This window comes from Lycorma delicatula, chromosome 1 (assembly GCF_047948215.1).
Source record: "Lycorma delicatula isolate Av1 chromosome 1, ASM4794821v1, whole genome shotgun sequence".
NCBI classification, from domain to species: Eukaryota; Metazoa; Arthropoda; class Insecta; order Hemiptera; family Fulgoridae; genus Lycorma; species Lycorma delicatula.
This window is the reverse complement of record NC_134455.1, coordinates 328,867,052-328,881,801: the sequence shown is the minus strand read 5'-3', so window position 1 is coordinate 328,881,801 and position 14,750 is coordinate 328,867,052. Positions and strand designations below refer to the sequence as shown.

Sequence of the window (14,750 nt, the reverse complement as noted above, 5' to 3'; positions counted from 1 at the left end):
TGAAGTTCCCTTTAACAAAGATTGTTAAAGATTTTTCAAAATTTTCTAGTTTATTGTACAGTCATATAATTGCAAAAGGTTTTTGAACATGAAATTAGCGGAAATATTCACATTTTGTTTTTAATTTCATGATAGGATTACAAAACATCCACCCCTAGGTGAATTTTACTAATATATCGCTTTGTGAATCATAGAATTAAAAATGTTTCTTGCTTCATGATTAAAATAAAATTAAATAAATAAATAAAATAGAAAACTATTGGATGCACAAAAAAAGTTAATCATTTTTTTATTTTTTTTATTTTATGATCCTCTTCCCAACATTGATCAAAGAACATTTTTATTTCACATTAACAATATTGTTTTAAATTCTATGTTGTAGCCTACACTATTCGCATTATATCTTTACCAACCAGTTTGAAGTTTTGCAACTCATTTTATAATTACGGTACAAAGTTGAGGGTAGTCCGTTTAATTCCCAAATATTTTTTCTAGTAACTTAGCAGTTTCGATTTTTGTATTACAGAGATTTTTTAAAAAACTAAAAATAATTACCACTTTCTTACAGATTAGTTAATCTTACTAGATTTTACGCCCATGCAAAACGAACAAAACATTCTAAAAAAAAAGTCCTGCTCCAAATAAAAAACCGCACAATTTATCTATTTTGTTAGTCCTCTGTCGGTTTGAACGTTTTGTACATCAGGATTTAGTTATCGGCTATTTTCAAACAATATCTATTTCAGTCAAAAATGTTTATTTTAAAAAAGCATAAGTTCGTTTTGATAATCCGAATAAAAAAAATATTAACAATAATATAATATAAGCCATTATTACACTGGAATAAAGTAGTATTAAACTAAAAATACATTATGCAACGAGCCTCTAATGATAGCCACCGATGCACGAATGCAAAGTAAGTTCGACACAAGCCTTGGCGAGTGTCTTAAACTTTGGAAGAGTGCATTAATGGCCATGGTACAGAGTTGTATACCATATTTGAAGAAACAGTAGCGATTATTAATTTAAATGATTGATAAAATATATTATTTACTGAATACTTTTTTAATTTCTCAAAAAATAAATTAAACAATTACTTTTTGTGGCAATAGTTTATTAGTCGTAAGTTCTGCCTTTTCTTTAATATCGATCGGTGTTAAAGATATTTCTTCCATAGAATATGGCATAATTAACAAAAGGATAAACAGTGTAATATAGAAAGCTAGTTACCTATTTCTGTACTTTCAAATTAACCTCTACTTGCTAACTACTAAATCGGATTAAAATCAGTGTAAAAAAAGCTGCTGGCTCATTAAACATTTCCCGCTTCTGATTGGTCAATGGTTAAAGAGTAGGCTTTTGATGGGTTGAACACCTGTATCATAATGATAATCTCTTTCATAACGACCCTCATTATGATATACGTTCCAGTCACATAATTAAAACGTTATAATACAGTCATAGAAAAAAAGTTAAAAAAAAAACATTTTTATTAACTACTACACGCAGGAAACAATACTGAATTGAACAAGTAATAAAATCGAGTGAATGTGGAATCCTGCTCATAAGGTAACCATACCTTATACCTTAGTACTTATATTGGCTTCGTACTAGATAATACCAATAGTAAAACCTAATCGGACTTATAAGAGTGTCGAAAGGTAGAATAGTCTCATAACAGAAATAAATTAACTATAAAAGTGAAAAAAAATCCTTTCAGGAACAATGAACGACGTCACAGATGCACTGGGATAAAATGTCTATTTGTTTAAAGTTGTATAATAATCTCCTGGCTAATTTCCTGGGAAAGTTACTGCAAAATATTTAATATCACTTTCTTTTTGAAAATATGAATTCTTTAAAAAAGTTTACATCCATTGATTATGAAAGTGTGACAATGTAACTTTTCAATCAAGCTAAATTATTTTTTGCATAAGAATATTTTGTTATGAATATTGCTGGTCGATAATAATTATACAATTTTTGTATAAATTTTTATTCATTAGTTGTAATTAATTATTAAAATCTATTGTATGTTTTACGAATACAATTTATTTTATTTTAATTTAAATTATGCTCATTTAATTAATTACTTTAAGATACTAAGTTACTTGTCAGAGTTAAATTATTATTCGAACGCTTATAATAACTAATCAGGCATCTATTTTGTATCCTTTTATAGTTTTTATTAATACACAATCAAACGTTTATTTGATTGAACAGATAAATAACAATCACCCTTATTTTTATTGTCAACGAAAAGTTTTATAAAAGTAATAGGCTAATACACGTTTACATATAATTAAATCAACTAATATTATATGGTATTAAAGAAAACCCTGATTCAAAGTCATTTTTCAAGATCATTACCGATATTTATTACAAGTAATTTAGTTAGTGTAAACGAATCTCTGAAATCGTGAGCAATAAATAATGCTTTCATACTTCCATGTATAAACATGGAAGACACGGTTATACTTACATATATAAACAGGACAACATATAGAAAAAAATACCGTAAGTAACGCTACATTAAGCGCAGCTTAGTGTATTTACTTACTGTACAATATTTCAATTCAGCAACTAATTTTTAAATTGAAATAAGTAAAACCATAAGTGAAATAATGATTTATGTGGCAACATTTACCCAGTCAGTAAAATAAAAGGTACATTAAACATAACCTACTCCATTTCATATTGAATATTACTTAAAATCAACCTGTACAAAATCCAGGATTGTCAGAATAGAATAATGTCTATTCCAGTCTTGTAGTCTACATTCATACTGTAAAGAAAATAATTAAGGGAATATTTTATTGTAAATCTGTAAATAACGTACAGGCTTTATATATATATATATAATCACATGCTTATTAATGTGTGTGTGTGTGTATGTGTGTGTATATGTTAAAATACATAATTACTTTTTGAAACTTTTCATATAAACTGGTTGAGATTGAATTAACTGATGAGTTTCAATGGCTTCGTACTAGATAATACCAACAGTAAAACCTAATCGGTCTTTTAAGAGTGTCGAAAGGTAGAATAGTCTCATAACAGAAAAGTGAAAAAAATCCTTTCTCATAAAAGTGAAAAAAATCCTTTCAGGACAATGAACGACGTCACAGATGCACTGGGTATAAAAAAATTTGTTGTATAAAAAAATATCCTTAAAAGTTAACAAACTTAAAAACATTTCTCTAAAATATAAAAATTGTTTCAGGCTATAATACGTTTTTGAAGTCAGTTTTATTATCTTTTTAAATTTATTTTATTTTAATTTTTTTAGTTTTATTTGAATACGGATAGGACTACTAAAATTCTGATAACATATAAAACCGAGGTGATTCCGAGAAATAAAGGAGAAAAAAAAAATATGTCTTGATAAAAATAAGTGAAGAAACGTAGGAGCGTTTTAAATAGTTCGTTACCGAATGTGAATTAAGGATCCGGTAATTTCCCGACTAATTTTCTTCCAAATATTATTTTGAATAATAGAATGACACTGGATATCTATCATTTTGTTCTAACAATCGATAATAAAAATGGTGACGACCATTTTTATTACTTTTCAAAGAAGAAAAATATCTTCTAAATGTCAATGCTAACAAAACAATGCCTTGTTTAAAAATTTTTCCACGTAAGTTATAAGAAAAAAACTTAAGTGGGAGTCACAAATGAAGTTCCTCTATACAATAATAAAAAGGATCATCGAATTTGGTCCATCGGGTGTATGTTGTAAAAGAATATAAATTATACTCAGTATATCCTCATTTTTGAAGATTGTATAAGATTATTATTTCTGATTAAAAGAGCAAATAATCCCTAGCAAAAATATGGTCCAATTTCCAATATTTCTAACTGTAACTTACTTTCTAAACAACAAAAAAAATAATAATATTATTATTATAATTTGTATTTTGTACAATCCTTGAAAATTGCCATTTTGTTGAAAATTTTATTTTTTTAATAGAATTTTTTTGAAATTAGTTTAGACCTGAGAATAATTAAAATATAGATAAATAATTACATACAGCCAGTAATGATTTATTACACTAAAATTTTGAAGACCAATAAATTTCTTATAACATGAGATGTGTTAGCAATCAATTATCTCTAATATACTTATTTGATCTACAGCCATTTAATCTATTTATTTCCTAACTTAAGCAATTACTGGCTAACCGCTCTAAATAGCCGTTTATGAATATTTGTAGCGCGTAAAAAATTTCAAGCATGACTCGAATCATAGTTTCTAATAAAAATCGCTAAAACATATTTTTTTCTTTTAAAAATATAAGATGTTTTAAGGATTTTCAAGGTAAAAAAATGTTTAAGCTTAGTGATTCCTTCAAAAATATTGTCTACAGAAAAGTTTTACTTCCTTTTTAAAGCGGTCCTGTTTTTAATGATTTTTGAAAAAATCCTTATGTTTGTTTTTATTAAAACATTAAAACTTATAACATTAATATTACCTTCTATTTCTTCTTTTTTGTTTTATGCAACTAGTATAAAAAAAATTGGCTATAATATTTGAAAATTTAATGAAAAATTATGTTTTTTTACGCCTGAAAAAATAATTTTATGTAATCCTTAACGAAAAATTTTTAGAATGATTCTGACAACAATTTTAAACCTGATTCTTTATGTAGCGTAAACATTTTTCTGAATTTATAGTTGTAGAAATAATTGATCTATAACCATATTCATTTTTCGTCACATGAATTATTACGGATTTTTTTTACGTCGTAAATGTGAAACACTTCCGACGTAACGCCTCAACCTCGGCACCACGTGCATCACAGGCACACCTCACATTCATACAAATATTTACTCATCACATTCACACTATATTTACAATCAATTTATACAATATACATGTGGACTCTTCTTAACCCCCCACAGCTATGCCGGCCTCAGACTGCAAGAACGCGTTCCATGGAAGACATTTGTGACGACAATGTCGAGACACCCCCGCCACCCGCCCCAGAAGGCTGGCGCCCAGCACCGCCCTCAACCAACATCCTCGCTGTCCTCCTCACGTTCCTATTGGCTACCTAGCTCTGCGCTTATTGAAGCAAACCAACAAGTCTCTAATACCAGCAGTTGCACTTAGTTACTATCCAGTTTTTTTCCATTTTGAGGATCAAAATTTACAACTGTTAAGATATTTTACCCAATTTTATAAATTTCTAGGTGTAAATATATGCTGTTTGATAGTTTTAGAAAGAGGGGTTAGAGACCGTATCGCCTAGAAATTTCAGTTTCAGAAAAAACTATTGACTAACTTAACATAAGCCTTCTTTTTCATGAAAAGCGTAATTCACAACTTGGCCGGCAACAATCCCAGAAACCTGAAGGTAAAGGAGAGTTTAATCGTTTCTCCAGCCGGCTTAAGACAACGATTCAGAAAAAAATAGTGGACCATTACAATGGTTCGCTATTTTTAAATCTGACAGCCATAGGCATTAACTACTACTTTGAATTACCTATATTTACTATTTTACTTTTAACAAGAATTTTTTGGAGTAAAGAAATATGGTATATATTTCTCCAAGAAATATATGGTATATATTTCTTGGTATATATTATGGTATATATTTGGCTTTAATTATTATACAAAATAACTCAAACTGCACAAAAATGTTAAACCCACATTGAGTAAAAAGTGGTAAGGAAAAAGTAGAATTATTTGCTGAATTACTTCAAATCTGTTTCTACTCACACAAAGTTATATACAACCTAGAATTTACTGAAGACGTACAAACATAGACAAGACATACAAACATTCATGCTATTGCTATCGCCAAGGTATTTTGCCTTAAATGAAATAATAAATTTAATTCTGATCTTGTCATCTTTTAAACCTCCATTGTGTAATTTAATTACAAATGAAATTTTGAAGAAACTTTCTCGCAAGTTGTAATGCAGTACTACGAAGAGCTCACATCTCAGTCTGACTAAACATTTTTTATTTGTATACTTCTCCAAAAATCTGAAAAGTCAATCCATTAACTTTCTTATTTTCATCAAATAAATTTCTTCCCAACTCTATCAAAACTGTTTACCGTCTTGTATTTCCACGAATTACAAAATTCGCGATGAAAGAGGTACGACTCCAGATCATCGCTCGGGTTTCCATAACAAACATCTATCGATAAATTTACATTGAAATTTTCGACTTCATAGTACGCGGCATAGAGGTAAGTATATACCATCAGTTTTCCTCGACGATTGCTTCATATTTGATACTAAAATTTCCCATTCAACACTAATTACTAATTGTAACTTGTAGTTCCAATTGTTTAAATATCGATAATTCAATTAAATAAAAAAAAACAATTATTACAAGAGCTTTATGAAAGCAATATCTTGTTACAGTGAGACTTTAATGTATTTATTTCAAAAGACTTAAAATTATACTAATTTAAATTTCACTTTCGTATGAATTATTAAAAATCTACTTATAAAGAATCTATTTGTCAGAAGACACGTAGCAATTAAAAATTACGAAGTGCTTGAAAGTGACCATAAATAATTTCCTGCCATCCTTTTATTTTTTTATAATTTAAAGTCGATATCCAACTTATGAACAGTCTTTTCTCATCAAAATCAAAATTCTATCATCGAGAAATTTCAGGTCAAAATTCCACATTCTCTATGTAGTGAAGTCGCTAAGCTACCTATTTCTTCAAACAGACCTTTGTGTCACTTCTCTTCCTAAAGTTTCATATAGCGGTATTAAGTTCTAAAAAGAATAAATAAATATATATAAAATTCAAATAAGAAATTCAAATTAGAAATTAAAATAAACCGTTAGAAATTATAATAGTATACACGTTACATTGGTAATTAATTTAATGGATTTTTGTTTAACTACTCTCATATCCTAAAGGCCAATGCATTAGTGGTGAGTAATTAAGGGTGTGTTTACTTCTATCAAGGTAAAGTAAGAAATAAAATCTAGTATTGAACTAATTTATTAGGCAAAAATATGTAAATTAGGAAAAATATCTTAAATAACATAATATTCTAATATAATATTTATTAACGATTTGTTTTATTTTACTATAGTTATTATAGTGGCAATATTAATAGTTATTTAAAGGCGACTGTAAAAGTTGCCGCCTACGTAAATAAACTGGTTTTAGTTTTATCCGACAACCTTTTTGTTATCGTCAAGGTTAATTTGAAATTGTGTTTTTTTTTTTAGTGATTATTAATGTAACCCATTAAGTAGTTCAGATAAATGTTAACTTCACTTAAAGAGATATTTATTTTAGTTTAAATTAAGATAAAAAGTGGTTTATTATCACGGAAAGAAAGAACGTCAAAGAAAGTTCTGGACTACGCACATCCAGATGGTTAGATGTTTTATAACAATTTAACATTATAACTGAAACATTTTATATTATTTCGTGTTTCTCTAAAAAAGAAAAGTACGTTGGGCAGTAATATATTTTATTGTAGTATAAGAATATTTAAAGGACCTTTATACAAAACAAAAATATTAATAGTGCAGAAAAACATTAATTTCATTTTAAATCAAAATTTTATAAGATTGTTTATTTATTTTCATTTTATTTTTTACTAGTTAAATCTAAAAATAGGGGATAAAAAATAAATAAATAAAGTAACGAAACCGACGGTAATACGGCTGCTGCAAACACGGTGTCTTTAAAGAACCCTTGAAGCCTTATGTTCCGCCTTGAAGCCTTATCTTCCGTATCGCTTGCTTAATGAAAAACGATAAACTATTTTCCTCGGTTTTAAAATTGCATACAGTTATATAGGCTATTTGTAGTATATCGTATTATTTTTGTCTCGTTTCTGTGACCAAAATAAAATAACTAATTATTATAGAATCTTTATTATTGGTAGAATTTTTTAATATATTAATTTTATGAAATGATAAAAAATAACGAATAGACCCTACACACAAGCATCAAGTTTAAACTAACCACTGTGACTCACTGCCTAAGCGGGCAAGGAAAATACACCAATATAGAAAGTCTGTAGTCGACCTTAAATTGAAGAACGAACGACTCGACCAATATTCATCAAATTTTCACATATACAACTTTATATACCACTACTACAGCATTATTTTAATTTTAATGAAATTGATCCAGCAGTTTTATTCCAAGAACATTCGGGAAACTAAAGACGCAATTCCTTCCGTGGTGGAATGATGCAATTAATGAAGCGATTAAAAAGAACAAAAAACAAATAACGCTTACAAGAAATATCCAACATGGGAAAATTTAATTCTCTTTAAAAAACATAGGGCGTATGCAAAAAGACTTAAGACAGATTAAAAAAAAGAAGATCCTAGCAAAAATATGTGTCATTTATTAGCAGAAATACGACTGCAGCAGACGTTTGGAAGAAAGTGAAAGCTATCTGAAACTTTACCCTGTAACTTGCGTTCAATATGAATATGACCTTATAGATACTCCAAACGAAATTGCTGAATTACAAGTATTTGCCAATAATTTCGAAGAAACCAGTAAAATGGCTAATTATGACGAATGCTTCAAATATAAAAAAAAAAACCTTGAGGATCACCTACATTTTGGAACTAAAATGAATTTTTCATACAATGTACTTTACAAAATAAACGAATTTGTGAAAGCGTTGGAGAAAACAGATAATACAGCACTTGTCCGGACCAAATACATTACATAATGATCAGACATCTAAGCACCACTGCAAAACTTAGATTACTGAAATTGCATAATTAGATGTGGCTGGATGGAATATGCTAGCGATAGTGGAAGAAAGCACACGTTGTTCCAATTTCAAAAAAGATAAAAATCTGACCGATCCCAATAGTTACCGTCCTATATCCTTGAGGTGTGATGTTGGAAAAATCTGCGAAAAAATGATAAACAATCGACTCGTTTTGAGTTTAGAAAAAGAAGGTCTTTATCCGCGCATCAGGCAGAATTTCGATAGTATCATTCAACTGCTGACCAAATAATCTACTTAGAAAATTCTGTAAACTCATACAATAATTTCATCACTAAGATCAACTATGTCGGAGTCTTCTTCGATCTGCCGAAGGCTTTTGATGACGTGGTGCGTGGAATAATCCTTCAATTCCATGAATGGGGTATTTGTAGCAATTTAATGGTAATACTTGGCGACTATATGAACGGCTGTTGTTTCAAGTACAGGCTTATGATGAGTACTCGTCAGAAAAAAAGAATATTAGAAAATGACATACAGCAGGGCTCGCCGTGGAGCGGTACCTTGTTTACGATTGCCATTAATAAACTGATATTAGCCATTCTTGGAGAAATTAGCGAAAGTTTTTTCGTCGATGATCTTGCAATCGTATATGCCAGTAGCAATACAATTAAGGTGAAGTATAAATTACAAAGAGCGATAAACGTCTTCAATGAAGTCGCAAAAGATATGAAATTCAAACACTTTTAATACATTCATAACAGATTCAAACTTTTCACCAGAGAAAACGTGCTGCGTATACTTCTATAGGAAGAGAATTCCTCTTCATAGCCCGGTTTTGACCATTTATGACTATCTAGTTCAATACAAAGATAATGTACAGATTTTAGGTCTACTGTTAGATAAATTCCTTACTTGGGGACTAAATATAAGGGCTTGAGTGTTAGGTGCAGAAAAGCTCTACAGATTGTTAAACGTTTATCAAACCACAACTGGAACTCAAATAAAGGGACATTACTTCGGCTATATAAAGCAGTAGTTCAATCGAAGCTCGATTACGGACGTATTGCATACTCTTCCGCTAGAAAGCCGCATCGAAGAAAGTTAAACACACATAACAACAGAATCAGATACGTTACAGGTGCTTTCAATCGCCGATCTTTCATAAGCCCGATAAGTTTAATATGTGAAGCGGGCATAATGTCATTACATTATAGGAAAGAAATCTTATTATTAAGATATGCATCAAACGTATGAGGGCCTTTCTTACCCACATAAATTATAAACTTTTAATAATAATTCACGGGTTGCTTTATATAAACACCACTCTATCTATTCCAGGCCAGCAGGAATACGACGGCATCGTGAGTTAGCAACAAAAGAAGGAATACATTAGCAATTTCTCCGAAAGAAATAATATCATGACTTTTGCCATCTATAAGCCCAAAATTAGATCTCTATTATGGAAAAATAAGTGAGAAACCAGCAATGATCATAAAATAGGAATTTTCGACAATCATTAATAACTATGAAAATGTTAACTGATGATTCTAAAACTGAATATGGTGGTGGATGTTCTATATGCACAAATAGTTAAGCTCATTCACTGAAACAGCTGTGGCAGGTGTTTATAATGCAGAGCTCATTGATATTCAGCAAGCTGTCCGCTACAAAGACTATTTCTGTGAAAAGAGAGTGCTTTTTTGTTCCGACTCTTTAACCGCACTAATTGCTATTCGGAACAAGAACAATGAGGATGCACTTATTGCAAATATCCTCTCCATTCTATATGTATTAAACCGAATGGGACAGCGATGCATCTTTGCATGGACTTCAGGGCATACTGGTGTCTCAGGAAATGAAAGCGCAGACGAAGTCGCCAGAATGGCAAGAATTTGTGAAAATATGGGCTGATTCCTATTCGAGTAGCAGACGTAAAAATCATCTTATAATGACTAACAGAAACACGTGGATTAATGAAGGGAGAAAAATAAACACGAAACTGAATACAATCAAAATTACTCTATAAATTGAAGAACAATGCAAAACTGAATTGTCAGGAACAAATGGTTTTACCAGACTCAGAATCGGTCACACGCGAACAACAAATTCATTCACATTTATTAACCGAAGAGAAAGACCAATGTGCAGTGTATGTGATAGATCACTAAATGTTAAGCATCAAATGTAAGAATGAACAATATAAAAACTTTAGAAAGACGCATGGATTAAGAAATAATATCGCTGCTGATTTGGAAAATGGCAAAGAAGAAATAATAACTGCTTACTTACATGCCAACGAATTACAAACCCGTTTTAGATGAAAGTTAGTGTATGTTATGTTGACTGAGAATCCCCCATATGTAAGTTCCATTTGCACCTGAGTATAAAGTTCTCACAATCTACATGGTATTGTTTAAATTCTTTTTTTTTTTAATTTTATTTGAAAGAGTATTTAATGTTTTTGTCTTAATCTTTGGATTTTATGTAAATGTCGGGGCTTTTTACATCCTTATATGTTATGTGTCTGTTTTATTTAAATTTTTCAATATTAAATATATTTTTGTTAGTATAAAAATGCACCCTTTCAATTGACGATCCTACGACCTTACCGGTGATTTTATTCTCTTTTTCATGAATGGGACGAGGGCTAATGACCTTAAAGATCAATGTCCACATAATCAAATTAAAAATAATTAATTATTATTATTAATATTATTTTATTATTATTATTATTATTGTATTAAATAAAGGCTACAACATAGTGTAAAACAAAGTGGATATTATTAAAAAAAGGTAACATAATTTAAATTGGTTGTACAGTCTGTAAAGATGATATAAAGTAAAATATATTTGTTGAGTGACTCAGAAATATATCAACGTGTTTTAAGTGGATTTTAAACACATATTTTTTAATATTAATTTTGTACTTTTATCATGATTTCCCTTGTTACTTCCAGATAAATGCTTTGGCAGTAACCTTACTTTATCTGCAGTTTAGCACATTTACTTATTCCCGTAATATAATATTTTTAATATATATATATATATATATATAAAATTTTCTTAAAATCAATTATTTTAAGAACCATTCTTATCTATACTAATGCAAATATATTTATTTTATATCAACCTAAGTACAGAATAAATGAATAAAGTAGTATGACTTTCCTTATTTCATCATATATGCAGGAGCGCTTCTGTGATTTACTCGCATCATCAGTTGCACTACATATTCATCTCAAATTACATCTCAAACTTCACAAAATATAACATAAGTATCATTAATTTATTTATTTCATTTTATTTAAAATTTAAAACTTTTAATATTACTATTTTAAGGAATATGTTGAACTGTTTTATCTGTATATACATATTTTAAATATATATTGTCAACTTTTTGTATGCTGTTTAATAGTATTAAATGAGTATTATTTTAAGTTTTTGGCATTTTTTTATTATGTATATTATCTAACAATGAATTATATATAGCAATTTATTTTATAATACCTATTTCTTTGTTTAATTTATTTTTATTTTCATTATACTTTGTGTACTAATTGCTCTATTTGCCATGTTTGTGTAAGTACTAATTTTGTATGACCACGAGTGCTTTGAAGATCTCTGTATAGTAGTTTTTTTAAATGTGGGTTTCCTATATACTGAAGTTATACACTGATTATTTTTATTATTGATGTCAGTATTAACATTTAAATAATTTATATTTTTATTATTATCATTTTCAAACGTAAATCTCAATTCACTATAGTAGGAGTTTAATTTGTTCAAAATTATTAAATGCTCGTTATATACGTATGACTGGATTATAGTCTACAAAAATATCGTCAACATATGTTATCCATAATAAAATATCATGCGTATGGGTTATCCCGTAAACAACTTTACTTTCTAACGCCTGTAAATAAACCTCAGATAAAATGGATGACAAAGGAAAACCCATCGGTAGAGTGTTTTCCTGGGTGTAATATTTGTCATAAAATTTAAAATAATTCTGTTCGCATATATTTCTTATAATAACAATAATATTTTCAACAAATAAGGGATTTTCATGATAGTGTATTAATTTACTTTTTATTATACTAATAGTTTTATCTATGGGACACATATTACAAATATCATAGCTAACCATCCTAATTTTATTATTAATTTTTAAGTCTTTTAATTTATTTACTAACTCGTACCCATTTTTTATAATATATTTGTAATCTAAATTTATTTGTTTCTAAGTACTTTATCGATTATTTTAGAGATAATGTAAGAAGGAGGAGCGGTTTGAAGTTAATAAAGGTCGCGTAGGTATACCCAGCTATATATTTATATACATATATATATATATATATATATATATATATATATGCATGTGTGTGTGTATGCGTGCGCGCGCGTGTTTAAAAGACTATTAAATATATTCATTGAAATAAATTAATACAAACTTCACTAAACAAAATGAAGCCACAAGTATTACAACTGAACTTTGAACTAAGACAAAGATCTCCCAGTCTCTACGTTAGATTTAGACCTTTTTGTGTGCAATGTATGTATTTGCTAGGTCAGGGAATTTTCTCTTTGTATGGAATATTCATAATTTTTTTCAAAGGTAGATGCCCATTATACCTATTTGAATTACTTCCAGGTATGTCTGAGATTACCATAATTATTTACTTGTATTGTTACAGTTTTAAAGCATTCTTATAATTGTACTCTATACTTGCTTGTGCCATTCTGATTTGTAAAATTCCACAAAATAATAAATATAATTTTTTATTAACGTAAGTAGTGAATATACGAAAATATACGAGGGCACTTTCCCTCTCTGCTTGGAGGAATGGTGGCAAACATATAAGAATGATAAAATAGTGAATAACAGGGAGTGAATATTTTAACTCAAGAAATTTTTTTCTATTGTACTGTCTGTAGTAAATTCTAATTATTATTTCCGATATATTGATGAAGGATCTTTATGCCGCAAGGAAACTCAAGTATATTGAAAACAACTGAGCTAGGTAAAAAAGTTGCCAACAAACTTTAAACCTGCCACAACCTGAACCTTTCCCTAGAGATCCATCTGGACAACCATTGTCCTAAGTTTTTGTAGCTGACGAAGAAGCTTTTGCTATGTGTGAAAATGTCATGAGACTGTATCCTGCAAGGACACTGACTTGGCAGCAAAGAGTTGCTGCCAACTATAGGCAATCCAGAGCATGGCATTGCGTTGAATGTAGATTTGTCATTTTAGCAAATAAATGGCGTATTTTTCATTAACCAATTGATGTTAATATTGGTATAGCCGACATCATTAACCAATCATGCTGTGTGCAATACAATTTCATAAAACATCGACCGAGATGGTTACAATTTTGAAGATAGCCTGTCATGCCAACTAGAAAGTATTCTTGTAGTTGGAACAAGAGGAAACGATATTGAAGCTGAGACCAGAGACAATTATTTAAAAAATTACTTTCCATTCTCCTGCAGGTTCAGTGCCCTGGCAAAATCTTGTAACACTGCAACATAGGAACTTTAGTTTTACGAGTAAACAGTACAAGCTACTAACTAGTAAAAGTAATGATTTTGTATCAAATTCTTTAAAATTGTGTACTAGTAAGTTTTTTATAATACCCTCTTGTAGGTTATAACTATCACCTACTTACAACTTCAGTTATAATTTGTAACTTAAAAATAAGACTTAATTTGTATTACTACTTACCAAAATTAGATCTTGCATTTTCCTCTATCTGGTCCCATTTTTCAACAGTAACATTCTCAGTTACACCCATTCAAGCATCTATTTTCAGTTCACAGGTTTTGAAAGTATGCCTTCCATCTAAAAATATGGATATTTTTCAATTTAAAGAATGATAAGCTCACTATCCTAGTGTATTCCACGATATAATTATTTTAAATATCAAAACTGTAGAAGAGAACAAACGAATATAGCAACAACAGAAACAGTGATCTGCAGCGTAGTGTTTTCACGCGCATGTGAGTGGCCACATGCGCGTGAAACCGGTTTGAAAAATAGGTCTGGTTGTATTTGC

The 14,750-nt window shown here is 29.4% G+C and overlaps 1 protein-coding gene across 1 annotated transcript in view; it reads left to right on the top strand.

Moving 5' to 3' along the window:
- Nucleotides 1-14,750, top strand: part of LOC142317880 (uncharacterized) — a 154,014-nt gene that overhangs the window by 92,799 nt on the left and 46,465 nt on the right. The window lies entirely within an intron of this gene.